The sequence below is a fragment of the Schistocerca cancellata genome, chromosome 9, assembly GCF_023864275.1.
Source record: "Schistocerca cancellata isolate TAMUIC-IGC-003103 chromosome 9, iqSchCanc2.1, whole genome shotgun sequence".
Classification (NCBI taxonomy): domain Eukaryota; kingdom Metazoa; phylum Arthropoda; class Insecta; order Orthoptera; family Acrididae; genus Schistocerca; species Schistocerca cancellata.
Genome location: NC_064634.1, coordinates 156,069,548 through 156,084,990, shown reverse-complemented (window position 1 = coordinate 156,084,990; position 15,443 = coordinate 156,069,548).

Genomic DNA, 15,443 nt, shown 5'->3' with positions numbered 1-15,443 from the left:
CTCTTAATTGACATAATAAATTTTTTCATCTATCTCGCTTTGCAAAGAAAATGTAATAGAAAATTTTCAGTTAATATTCTGTGCCGTGCATCATATATCAGATTCCTTTTACCATATGTTATTACAGCACCAGAGATATCTGCAGGAATTTTATGATTAAAGATTGCACAATGTTTCATCGTTGTCTTTTGAATGGTAACTACGAGGGTTATTTGGAAAGTAAGGAACGATCGGTCGCGAAATGGAAAATAAAGTGAAAATCTGATGAAGCTTTGCACAGATGCATTGCACACTATGTCTAGTACGTCTGTCGATCGCATCATGTTGCTCCTTTCAGTTCTGAGCTCACAGAGAGAACTTAAAGATGGCTAGAAATTAGCCTCTCCCGCCAAGTATGAGGGCCTGTCGAAAGATTTCACATGAAGCTATGTAATCCACATAACTGTCATGCAGTTTGTCCTACACGACAATTCTCGGCCGCACTCTGCATTGGTAAAGAAGATGCTCCTCCAGCGTTTTAGATGGGAAGTGTTTGATCACCCACAATACAACCCGTAATTGGCTACCCCTGAGGTTCATCTCTGCTCAGATGAACAGCTGGCTATGAAGACAATATTTTGACACAGACAACGAGCTGCAGTCCAGAATAGAAAACTGTCGAAAAGCACTGGCGGCTGTCTTCTGTAACGAGGGAATTGAAAAGTTAGTACAACGCTACGACAGATGTGTAAGTCTGAGCGGCGAATGTGTAGAGAAGTAGCTGGAAGGTGTAGCTAGCCATTGCAAATAAAATAGTTTTGATTTTCACTGTGGTTTCTTTTTCGCTATATAACTTTCCTTACTTTCCGAACAGCCTTCGTACATCCTTTCTATGAGTCATAGTTATGATGTAATTTGGCTAATTCAATATGAAATTATATTTATTTATATCAAAATCATAACTGAATTGCGTAATTCATTTAAAATCCAGAAAAGAAATATAAGCCTTCAAATAGTTATTTGATGGATCTAAGTTCTACATTTCTTGTGGACAATCTTCATTTCTTCCATTCTTAAGATAAAGTGTGCATACCTTAACTTGATCAAATAATGATGAACCAAACAATTACTTTTTTTTCGAATGTGATTTAAGGCACATCAAATTCTGCCGACTTATAGAAATTCATAATATTTAACTGAAAATTCTTTTTAGCACTCAGTTCTGTGACTTACACACTACAGTTCATACAGGTAAGAAAATCTCATCACTATGCTTTCAACTACCTGATTTCAACTTACTTTTGAAAAAAATTAAATTTTATGACTTTTTATCTCTTTTAATATTAATTTAATTCTAATTCTAACTTCTTTTACACAAATAAAAAATTAACCTAAATGAAAGTTGAAAATAAAATATCTACTAAAAAGAAAACGTATTTTACAATAGAAGTTCTTGGTATTAAAACTAAGCAACCAATGAAAGACCTGGTTTATGGATACTTACAAAAAAAATTAAATAATAATAATCTTGTTACAAATGTTGGAGATGATATCGATGCAAAAGGAAAAAAATTAGAAGAATTTAAAGCAATTATAGAACCATTTTGCGATAGCATTATGATTGTAAAAATAACAGATTTTACCGATTGTGTAGGAAAAATGAGAAATAGACAATTTCTTGTAAAAAGAAAAAGCTTGTATAAGCTTAAAAATTTTTTTAAGATCTAGATTTTCTATATTTAATTTAGCAGGTTATGTAGTTAAAGCAAAAATCATTTATTTAGAGGATTCTGATGTTCAAACAGTTAACAATATTAAACAAATTACTAGCAAAGATATAAAAATTTTAAGAGCAAAATATAAAAACCGTTTTGCAATTCCTTACAATGCAGAATCAGCTGATGTTAAATTGGATACTTGTTTAAGAGAGTTACCAGGAATTTTAAAAGAACTTAAACTTACGTTTAGACATACTTAAACTTACGTTTAGACATAACACAAAATTTTGCAGTTATTTTAACACAGAAGAAATTAGTGAATATTTACCAAATAATTATAATTTTCGAATACAAGACGAATATAAAAATATGTGATATAACAGTTGTAACGTTGTAACTTTAATTTGGTATGCTGAAAGTGTAATATTGTAGCTTTAATTTGGTATGCTGAAATCGGTGCTAATTGACAATGATAGTCGGTTAAAAGCCGTGATCTGTCTGGGGACGTTAACCGTGGATTACTGGGCAACTGTTTCATCAGATATTTAGCAGACTAACATTAATGATAATCTTTTAATAGTCATACAAAACCGGTAAAATATATATATAAAAAGGAGAATTTAAATAAAAAGAAAGAAATCAGTTTATACTTGGAAATTTATTTTAAGATTGTTCATTGAAACTTCAGCATATTATAGGTGAGTTATAACTGAGCTGGTGCCTTATTTACGATTGAAAAGAATGTGAGATTGTAATCTTACGGAACACATAAAATATGGAGCCAAGATTTGGGAAACTGCATACAACACTCCATTCATAAAATAACACACGAAGAACATTGAAACATAAGCAAGAAGAAATTAACCACAACCAACAGATTCAGTTTTTACCCAAAGAAATTACGTTCATACCACAATCCTGTCCGTCATGTAATTACCACACACTGGTATACTAAATTCATATTAACTCTTTGTGAAGTCTTCGCAAAAAGAATAGCTGAGGGCTACTTTGATGATTACACCACATGCTCCACGTGGTCAACTTGGTTTACACAAAGCGTACAACCCCACAATAATTTTGATAATTAAAATACATTAGATCGAAAAGCAATTGACAAAAGAAAAACCTTGAACTGGTTACTAACGTCTTACTATTAACCTGATGGGTCAAACAGTTAGATAAGCACGTGGTACTGGTCTCGCAAAGTACTCCCCACGTGGGTTGAACATAAAGAAAAGCATAAAGAAAAGTTGCTGTATAAAAAAAATATTCTCAAGACGAGACGTTATAATCTCACAAGCATTCGCATTTAAGATTGATCTTAGTTAGAGTTACTGATCAACACGTAGTTCCACTTTACTCACAAAGTAGTAACAAAGCAACTACCGCAAAATAATCTGAATTTAACACGAGAATTACACTCCGCTGCACTTTAAGATAGCATTAGATATTTTAGAGCTAAACCTGAAATCAAGGTGATTAAATTTTCAGTTAGGCTGAACTTAAGAAATCCATTGTCCTACGGACTTAACAGACATGCGCTTAGCCGGAGATCTTACCACTTCAGACGCTCGCCACGGCCACACTGCAACTGCCCTACCGCCGAGCGTGATTCCTGAGGGTGGCTCACAAAGACCAACGGAAGTGGCCAGAGGGGCAGCTTCCTATACCAACATGACAACGTTCGGACAGGACCATACTAAGGATAGAAACCTCTTTGCTTTTAGGAAGCGTAGCTACCTGTTCCGACGTTGGTCCTACTGTTCTCTAGCAGACAGCCTTGTCTGCTACCCTCAAGCATGCAACTAGAAATACATATGCTCATTCATCCTCTCACACAAAAGGGAAGGGGGATGACAGTATCTTATCATATACAGTATATAAAAGAAAGCGGATGTAGGTTCCGTATGAAACTGTGTGACATGAATTACATATAAGAATTACATATTAATTGTGCTTTAAAGTGTAGTAGTGTGACAGATCGTTCTTGTTTATGTGTAAAAGTAACACGTTCCACTGCTCAGTCTCCTCCCAGATGGTCAGAAACGCCACAGTACATTTAGAAGAGGAATTTATTCCATAAATGGCAACAGATTTAAGAAATTAAACATGAAAGGAATCCAACAGAGACCTTTCACAGTTAATAATAACTCTGTAGGAAAAGACTGTTTAAATTGGGTAAAATCTAGTTACCGAGCGAGGTGGCGCAGTTGTTAGGACACTGGACTCGCATTCGAGAGGACGACGGTTCAATCCCACGTCCAGCCATCCTGATTTAGGTTTTCTGTGATTTCCCTAAATCGCTCCAGGCAAATGCCGGGATGGTTCTTTGAAAGGGCATGGCTGACTTCCTTCCCTGTCCTTCCCTAATCCGATAGACTGATGACCTCGCTGTTTGGTCTCTTCCCTCAAACAACCCAACCCCAAACCTAAAATCTTTTTCTACAGTAAAAATATTCAGCAATTTTTTTTGTTAAATAGCAAGTGCAGGAGATAACGAACAAGCTGGCAATCATATTATAGATTTTTTAAATTGTCCAGACAAAATATTAAAGGAAACATTTTTTTATAAAATAAGCTAAAAGAAATGGAATTACAGGATTACATTAACCTAGATTTCCAAGCAAACAAGAATTTGATCCATCAGCAGATTATATACAATTTACAAATATATCTCCTCATATATCTTTATATGATATACCCATCTAATCTTCAGCATTCTTCTGTAGCACTACATTTCGAATGCTTCTATTTTCTTCTTGTCTAAACTGTTTACTGTCCATGTTTTACTTTCACACATGGCTACACTCAAGACAAAGACCTTCAGAAAATACTTCCTAACACTTACGTCTATATATGATATTAGGAAATTTCTGTTCTACAGATACACTTTTCTTGCCATTGCCCGTCTACATTTTATCTCCTTCCTACTTTGGCCATCATAATTTATTTTGCTGCCCAAATTGCCAAAATCCCTCTACTACTTTACGTTTTTCGATTGCCTCAGCATCACCTGATTTCATACGACCACCTTTCATTATCCTTGTTTCGCTTTTGTTGATGTTGATCTTATATCATCCTTTCGAGGCTCTGTCCATTCAGTTCAAATGCTCTTCAAAGTCCTTTACTGCCTCTGACAGAATTACAGTGTCATAGGCAAACATCAGAGTTTTTATTTCTTCTCCCTGAATTTTAACTGTTTTCCTTTACTGCTTCCTCAATGTACAGGTTGAATAGCATTGGCGATAGGCCACAAACTTGTCTCACTCCCATTTCAACCACTGGTGCCTTTTCATGCCCCTCAACTCTTGTGGCTATCATCTGATTTCTGATCAAGTTGTAAATAGCGTTTTCCTCCCCGTATTTTTCCCCTACTATCTTCAGAATTTCAAAGCGAGTAAGCAGACAACATTGTCAAACGCTTTCTCTAAGTCTACAAACACTATAAACGTACATCTGTCTTTTCTTAACCTAACTTCTAAGATAAGTCGTGGGGTCAGTCATACCTCATCTGTTCCTACATTTCTCAGGAATCTAAACTGATCTTCCACGAGGTTGGCCTGTATCAGCTTTGCCATTATTCTGCATAAAATTCGTGTTATTCTTTTGCAACTATGACTTATTAAACTGACAGTCAGTAATATTCACAACTGTCGGCACCTACTTTCCTTGGAATTGGAATTATTATATTCTTCTTAAAGTCTGCAGGTATTTCGCCTTTGTCATACGTCTTGTATACCAGATGGAAGAGTTCTGCCATGTCCAGCCCTCCAAAGACTACCAGTAGTTCTGATGGAATGTTGTCTAGTGCTGTAACCTTTTTTCGACTTGTTCTTTCAACGCACTATCAAATTATTCTCTTAGTATCATACCTCCCATCTCATCTTCATCTACGTCCTCCTCGAATCCTACAATGTTACATTAAAGATCATTTTTCTTGTATAGAGCCTCTACATACTTCTTCCACCTCTCAGCTTTCCCTTCTTTGCTTAGGACTGGCTTTGGATGTGAGCTTTCGATATTCATACAACTGCTTCTCTTTTCTCCGAAGGCCTTTTCCTGTAGAGGGTACTATCTCTCACCTAGTGGTGCGTGCTTCTTCGATTTGTCCTTTAACCATTTTGGACTCCTTGTCAATCTCATTTTTAGACATTTAGATTCCATTTTGTGTACTTCATTTGCTGCATTTTTAATTTTTCTCCTTTCATCTTAAGTTCAGTACCTCTTGTGTTATCCAAGGGTTTTTTCTAATAGGCCTTGTCTTTTTACCTATTTGATTCTCTGCTGCCTTCACTATTTCAACTCTCAAAGCTACCCATTAGTTTTCTACTGTATTTCTTTCCTCTGTTCTAGTCAATCGTTTGCTAATAATCCCACTGAAACTCTCAACAACCTCTGGTTCTTTCAACTTATCGAGGTCATATCTCCTTAATTCCCTACATTGATGCAATGCCATAAGTTTTAATCTACAATGTGTAACCAATCAATTGTGGTCAGAGTACGTATCTGCCCCTGGAAATGTCTTACAAATGCAAATCTTGTTCTGAAATCTCTGTCTTTCCGCGATATAATCAGTCTGAAACCACCCAGTGTCTCCTGTCTCTTCCACGTATACCACCTCCTTTCACGATTGTTAACCTATATGTTACCGATGATTAAATTACGGTCTGTTGAAAGTTCTACCAGGTGGCTTCCTCTTTCATGCTTTCCACATTCATTACTTTTCATTCTCTTCCTTTTCTTACTACCTAATTCCAGTCCTCCATCACTATTAAATATTTCTCTCACTTAACTATCTGAATAATTTACATTATCTCATCATATTTTTCTTGTATCTCTTCATCATCTGCCGAGCTAAATGGTATATAAACCTGCACAACACTGGTGCGAACGGTCTTCGTATCTATCTTGGCTACGATAATCCGTTCTGAGTGCTGTTCACAGATGCTTATCACATTCCTATTTTCTTATTCGTTATGAAACGTCCTCGTGCATTACCCTTGTTTGATATTATATTTATAACCCTGTATTAACCTGGCCCGAGCTCTTTTCCTTTGTGCCACCGAACTTCACTAATCCACCCTGTATCTAACTTCAATATACCCATATGCATGTTTAAATTTTCTAATCTACCTGCAAGATTGTGTGTTGCCACATTCCACGCTCCGATCCGTAGAACGACATTTTTGTTTCTACTGATGACGACATTCTCCTCAGTACTCCCTGCCCGGAGATCCGAATGGAAGACTATTTTGCTTCCGGAACACATTACGCTAGAAGCCGCCATCATCATTTAACCATACGGCAGAGCTGTATGCTCTCGCAAAAAATTACGGCAGTAGTTTCTCTTTGCTTTCAGCTGTTCGCAGTATCAGCACGGCAAGGCTGTTTTGGTTGATGCTATAAAATCAGATCAGTCAATCATCCAGATTGTTGACTCTGCAACTATTGAAAAGGCTGCTGTCCCTCAGTGAAATCCCCAAGGTAAACCAATGTTGTATTCTCGTGCTGTAGCGAACAACCGTTGGAGTATCAAGGGTAGAATCACAGCGGTAATGAGCAGGGACAGGTACGTAATACAATCTCCGGCCGCGGACTCGACTCCAGTCCAGCACTAGCAGTGGAGGGTGAAACTTTGGCAATGGTGAAACGTCAGGAAAATAGATAGGTCCAATTTACAAGGAAATCGCTTGGCGCGGACGTCTTATGGAAACATGGAGCTGTTTCGATCCACCTTCATGAACCTTCAACTCACGGGGCGTTGTCTCTCACAATGTACTCCAATGATTGAACGATTCTGTACTGCCCCTACCATCTTTAAATTGTCAACCCTACAATGTTTTGCTGTCGGTTGCATTTTCGCCGTCTTTGCTTTTTGTTGACACATGTTACTGATAGATGTTAGAGTCTCCTAGATTGTGCCTCGTGAACTACCAAACTGGTCTCTTAATACAGTATAGCACAAAATGTGTTTGCAGGAAAGTGGCAGTTTTAACTTTCACAGGTTTTATCAAATTGTTAATCGGTGGATGAAGAAAGGTGTCACTGATATAGATCAAGTAATAGACGAGATAGACGATCACTTTACAACAGCCAGTGAGCGCAGTTTTCCTACTGAACAAGAACGACGTTTAGATGAAGAACTTCAGGACAGTTGTGACAGGGCTCTATCTATTTCTGCATTAGAATGATGGAAGTGTTAGTTAAAAACAAATGTGTTCTGAGCAGTGATTAGAAAAATATAGATTGCAGCACTGAATGTCAAATTTGCAGACTTTCTTTTTGTATCTATCGAGTGGAGTTTTTATGTGCAAATTTAAACCCTGGAATTTTGTTCTATGTGGAAATTTACTTGCTACGAAGGGAGCGACATTTTTCAGAAAGTAAAATTCAATTCTCTAACAGTTCATTAATGTGCACAATTCAGACAACCACAGAAAATGGCCGTGATTCTTTGTGGAAATACTAAAATGCTGTAGGCTTTATTTACTGCAATAAAATAGACAATGAGAATTTAGAAAACAATTAAATAATTGAAAAATAAACGTTACACAATACAAATTAAAAATTTCAAATTATTTTGTGCCTTAAATTTTGGTTCAAACACAAGGGTCGCAGAGACCCCATTTCATAGTATACGTTACAGGAAGTCACCTCCTGAATTAAACGTTAACATCTAAAAATTGGGTTATTTTGGAAATCAGGCTTTTGCAAACACAATTAGTATATTAACAGAATCTTCCGTCGGTTCTTGTAGAACAACATTATAATAAATGAAAACACCAGTTTGCTTTTGGTCTACAATATTACTTTTGTTGTTAACTGGTTTTCGGCTTACAAGGCCATCTTCAGACATGTACTGAGTATTATCAACAAAGAAGTTAAATGTTAGCAGACAACATTGGAAGAGAAGTAACACATCTAGACTGAAGTAGAAACATACAGTAAGTAACATCATTGCAATGACACGGTAAAAACTAAACAGTGCATAAATAACAATGGAGTAGACAGGAACACCTTTAGCACAAAATAGGAATAGCATGCCTACATAACAGTTTCTATTAATAAACAAAACTAATGAAATAAAATTAGTACTAGACAAGGCTGCATCAGGAGGTATGAAACATGGAGAGTGATACACAACCAATTAAAAGAAGAGACAGTTATCAATGTAAATACAGAATACATAAGGAACTTAAGCAATATCAATAAGATAAACAGAAATTAATAAATGCAGGAAAATGGAGGTGTTTGAGGGAACCTATAGTTTGAGAGTGTGGTGGTAGTGCATTTTAACATTAACATTATAAGCAGTGGCTGTGTACCAGTTTTCATTAAATAAATGAACAAAGTAAAATATGAACAGTATTTGATGAGACAACTACAAGGGGTGTTAAACATGGACAGTAATACAAGTACCAGTTAAAAGAAAGCCTCAACTATTGAAACTACTGTCTATGTGGAGTACGAAGACAACTTCAACAAACAAAACAACCTAATGAATACAGAAAATGGGAATATGTAGGAAGAGAGAGTGTGGGAAATAATGAACAACAAAGATGATTATACGAAGTTTAGGAGAGGGGAAGTGTTGTGCTGTGTCTGGTCATTTAGGATGAGATCTGGACTGTGAGCAAGATGTTTGTTAATTTCCAGGGCTTCCAGCAGGTTGAGTTTATGGCCTTTGTTTGCTATGTGAAGTACATGGGACACTGGCTGGTAGTTCTGACCCTCACTCAGTACATGCTCAGCAAATGCAGAGTCTGAATTCTGCAACCTCCAGCTGCGTTCATGTTCAGCCAGCCTTGTTGATATGTCTCTGCCTGACTGGTCAATGTAAAATTTGTCACAATCAGAACAGGTAATTTTGTATACCCCACTGTTGGCTAATAAGTGGATCTTGTCTTTGCTATTAAAAGCACACTGAGCTGTCGTGTTCCTGACATAGTAGGAAAGCCTATACTTGCAGGATTTCAGTGCTTTGGCTAGAATCTGTGATACCTGACCTAGAAATGGTAGTGTACACCATTTCTTGCAGACAGTGGATGGGGAAGCAGGTGGGGCATAGAGGAGTGGTATAATTTTCCGTTTTTGTTTCCTGTGCAAGATGTGGTCAATAAAAACTGGATTGTAGCCATTGGCTGTGGCAATAAATTATATTGTACATAACTCTGCTTTAAAATCATCTCTGGACATAGAAATGAGATAGGGTACCATTGAGTGGAAAGCTGCATTTTTGTGAACTATGGGGTGTTGTGAGCAAGAAGGTATTACTGTGTCTGTAGTTGTTGTTTTTCTGTAAATTTTGAAACAATGTGTGTGTGTACTGATGTCAATGGTGAGATCTAAGAAGTTTATGGATTTGTTGCCAATTTACATAGTGAACTGGATATTTTTATGTTGACTGTTTAGGTTTTACAAGAATGTGTTGAGTTGTCTTGTAGTACCAGTCCACATACACAGGACATTGTCTACATATCTAAACCAGTATTTGATGTTTGCACTCAAAGGTTCTGTTTTTAGAAAATTTTGTTCAAAATGGTCCATAAATATTTCAGCCAACAGTGGACTAAGAGGGGAACCCATAGCTAAGCCATCTAATTGTTTATAAAGAGTCCCTTGGAATTCCACAGGATTGACATTAGACTTGTGCATCAGCTCTGTCAGAATATCAATGTATTCTACTACTGATGTGTTAGAAAACAAACTGCTGACATCAAAGGATACTAATTTATCACTGTGTGAGACAGATATACCATTTAACATGTTTACTAGGTCCACAGAGTTTGAAATATCATGCTTTGGTTTGAATTTAGTCTTGCTCTTAATAAGGACATCCAGTTTACTGGCTAGTTTGTAAGATGGAGCAGTGACTGATGATACAACTTAACTGATCTTATTGGTATTACTTGATCTCATTGATATTGGTTAAGTTTCTTATGTATTCTGTATTTACATTGATAACTGTCTCGTCGTTTTTTTGACAGCTCGTAATCTGCAAACTAGCCATGAAGAAAAATTATTGCGTATTTGTGGAGAGTGGTTTCGAGGTTAGAGATTATGTGCGTTTGTGTACTTACATTTTCCGTCCTCTTTCGTGTCCCTGGTTGGTGTCTCAATCTGCTACTATTTAGTGCATTGCTTTCACTCAGTTCTTCATAAATTTTTGCTTACTACTTCACCTCACATGCATGTACACCAGATGTGGTGAAATGTGATCTGAGCAGACACTTCCGGCAACACACTCAGTGAGAAGTGCCATGTTATTGTCGTTGCTCACTTGTTTATCGTTGGTCTTGTGTGTGTTATGGCGCTGATTTTGAATGTGTGTGTGTGTGTGTGTGTGTGTGTGTGAGAGAGAGAGAGAGAGAGAGAGAGAGAGAGGGAGGAAGAGATGGAAAGAGGGGTGGGGAGAGAACCAAGAAAACAGAAGTTTTATGTTTTTTGTAGGGAGTCACCTTTGTATAGCTCACTGAGTCTTCGAAACAGTGTTTTGTTGCACAGTGTTATATTTTCATTCAGGACTCTCTTTCCCTGTAATATTGCTTTTTGTATGTGGTAGTTCTCATCTATTGTGAGTTTTTGATAGAGACTGTTGCTTTCTCTGAGGATCTTAAGATCAGTCGCCATGTTTTTTGGGTGGTGGTTTTCTTGTATTAGATGGTCTGCAAAAGTGTGTACGATCACTTGTTAGGGCTCTGAGGTGTTCAGAGTACCTCGTTTTGAAATTACTGCATGTTTGGCCTATGTAGACCGACTGGCATGAACTGCAGGTTAACTGATATATTCCTGCTTTGGAGAATTTGTCTGCAGAGGTGTTCTTAGATTTTAGATTCTTCTGTACTGTGAAGGTGACGTAGTGAGCGTAAATTTATGAAGAACTGAGTGAAAACAATGCACTAAATAGTAGCTGATTTAGACACCAACCGAGGACACGAAACAGGACGGAAAATGTAAGTACAGAAACGTACATAACCTCTAACCTCGAAACAGCTCACCACAAATACGCAATACTTTTTCTTCATGCCTAGTTTGCAGATGACATGCTGTCAAAAAAAAAAAAAAAAACAAAAAAAAAACGACGAAAACGAACACTAAAATCGATGTTTAATAATACAGTTCAATTAGCGATGTAACTTTATGGTGAATGTCCAAACAACACTAAGCAAATTGCAAATATTGTATTTCTTAGGCCTACACAAATGTGATATTGTACTTAAGAGAAAATAAAATTTAACCCACAGAAGATGGCACATCGGTGTCGACACATGTCTGGCGAAATATAAAAATGAACTAATTGTGTTGTCATAAGGCTGATTTTCAAAATAACTCAGTTTTTAAATCGCAAACACGGAAGAACGAGAAGAGTAGCTTCAAACTGCAGTAAAATGGGCGTTAACATGTGTAGTGCAGTAGAATCCTGATTAACCGAACTCATATCAGCCGAAACTTGGGTCATCCGAAACGACACCGAAAATCGCAAAAAAAAAAGAAAGAATGGCCCAAGCAGTCGTGGCGAGTTAGTGCAGGGCTGTGGTTAGCGGGTGGAGTTGAATACCTGGCTTTCAGTTGCTTCCTCACCTACCGATTCACCAGTATAAATAAAACTACACTGCCAACAATAGTGAATTCGAGTGGTTGTTTCTTTGCATTGGGTACGTATTTTTTTGTGATATGCTACAGACTGTACTATATATTACTGTACTATAGTCCTAAAACTGTTATTTTAACTTTTATGTTGAACATAAGTATATCCTAGAAAGAATTTGACCTTCAAAACCATTAAAAATACGTGCAATACAAAATACTGCAGTATTTATATGTTTGTAGCTTAACGGACAAAATTGTTTTCTGAAGTGGCTTCCCACCCTTTAGTTCGGTTAACCAGGGTTGTACCGATTTCCACACACAGATGGTCTTGCACGGACGTGTCGCTTCATGGTGCGTCAGACCTCCATTTGACGCCATGCATGACGCACCTAACAGACGCGTGGCGGAGACGTCCAAGTGGCGCCCTGCTGTCTGCATTACATTACATTAATACTAGTTCCATAGATCATGAATACGACATTTCATAATGAAATGACGTGGAATGTGTCAGTTTAATATAAGTTTTCTTTACACAATACAATCAATATATTTATACATATATTTACAGCTACTACTTCATATCTAAATTTCATCTATTGAGTAGAAGTAGTTTCTCATTCAGAAATTCTTTTAATTTATTTTTAAATGTTGGTTGGCTATCTGTCAGACTGTTAATGTTATTTGGCAAATGACCAAAGATTTCTGTGGCAGCATAATTCACCACTCCCTGTGCCGATGTCAGGTTTACTCCAGAATAGTGAAAATCATGCTTTCTTCTAGTATTGAACTATATATATCTACTTATGAAATTTGTTATTATATCCCGCATTTCTTAAATAAATGTCTGCAAGATGATCTTGGGTGGGCTCCAGTTATTATTCTCATTACATGCTTTTATGCAATGAATACTTTTCCCCTTAATGATGAATTACCCCAAAATATGATGCCATATGAAAGCAGTGAATGAAAATCCGCATAGTAGGCTAATTGTGTGATATATTTATCACCAAAATGTCCAATAACTCTAATAGCATAAGTAGCTCAACCTGTTTCAGCAGTGTGTTTCTTCTAATTCAATGCACACACCCAGAAATTTGAATATTCTGCCTTAGCAACAGACTTCTGTTGCAAGTCTATATTTTTAAACTATATTATGCCATTTACTGTACAGAACTGTATATAATGTGTTTTCTCAAAATTTACTGAGAGTCCAGTTGCAGAGAGCCATTTAATAATTTTCTGAAAGGCATTATTTACAATTTCCTTAGCTGATTCTTGTTTGTTGGGTGTGACTACTACGCTTGTATCATCAGCAAAAAGAACTAGCTTTGCATCTTCATGAATATAGAGTTGCAGGTCATTAATATATATTAGAGCAATAAGGGACTCAAGACTGAACTCTGTGGGACACCATTCTTCATACCTCCCCAGTTAGAGGACTCTGATGATTTTTGTAGTCTGTCTGTACTGTTAATTTCAACCTTCTGCATTCTTCCAGTTAAATATGAATTGAACTCTTTATGCATTGTCCCACTTATACCACAATACTAAAGCTTATCTAGAAGAATTTCATGATTCACACAGTCAAAAGGCTTTGTGAGCTCCCATAATATCTCAATGAATGATATTAGCTTATTCTAAGCATTTAATATTTGACCAGTGCAAGAACATATATTATTCTCTGTTGAAAAGCTTTTCTGAAGGCAAATTGACGTTTTGTTAGTACTTCATTCTTACAAACATGTGATGCTACTCTTGAATTGATTACTTTTTCAGGGATTTTTGATAAAGCTGTCAGAAGTGAGATTGGGTGGTAGATGTTAGCATCCAACCTATCCCCTTTCTTAAGCTATGGTTTAACAATAGTGTCCTTTAGTCTATCTGGAAAAGTGTCCTGTGTAAGTGAGCTGCTACATATGTGGTTGAGAATCCTGCTTATCAACAAGCTTTTAGTACTCTGTTGGAAGTGCCATCAATTCCATGTGAGCTTTTACTTTTTAGTGAATTTATTATTTTCCTAATTTCAGTAGAAGAGGTGGGTTGAATTTCAATTTTTATTAAATTGCATAGATATATTCTCTTCCATATGGTGCCTTGCACTTTCTAATAAAGAACTGGACCCTATTTTCTCTACAACAGTTAAAAAATGATTATTAAAAATGTTTTCCACTTGTGACTTCTTTTTAACGCGCTTTTCATTGAGTTTGATAGAAATACAGACTTCCTGAGGCCTCAGTTACCATGTTTGCCTTTTAACAATATTCCAGATTCTTTTAATTTTATTATCACATGTGCTAATCTCAGACTAATTGCACATATGTCTGGACTTTTTAATAATGTGAAACAATTGTATAATGTTTCAATGTTTCTGGATCATTACTCCAGTAACTATGAGATATATTTCCCATTTCTGTTTACAAGATATTTTTATCTCTTTAGTAAGCCACGGCGATTTAGATGGCTTTTTACAATTAAATTTTACTGTTTTCTTAGGAAAACTGTTTTCAAATATACTCACAAAAGTATCATGAAATATGTTAAATTTTAAATTAACATCAGATTCCCTGTACAACTCATCCTAGCCTGTTTCAAGCTTTCCCTAAGATTTTCAATTGTTAAATCGTTACCTGAATGCACTCTTTTAGTGCACTGTTTTGCATTTCTGTTTGGAGCTATGTCATATACTGTAACTAGCTGTTCATCATGATCAGACAGACCATTCTTAACAGGAAAAGTTTTTATTTTATTAAATTTATCATGGTCTATAAAAACATTATCTATCAGTGTGCTACATTACAGTAGTACTTGAGTAGGAAAGTAAATATCTGACATCAAATTGAAAGAACCAAGTAATATTTCAAGGTCAAGTTTTCTATCGGATTCTTTCAGCAGCTCTACATTGAAATCCCCATGAACAATAATTTGCTTACCTCTGTCCGACAGATAATACAACAAAGAATCCAAGTTTTTCAAAAATAGCTGAAAATTTCCCAGTGGGGACATATATACAACAACAATTATAAAAGTACCATTATTTAATTTAAACTGACGTGCACATACTTCTATATGTTGCTGTGCACAAAAATTTATTAGTTTCACTATGACAGATTTTTACATATATGGCAACTCCTCTCTCCATAGAGTGTTTATTTACAT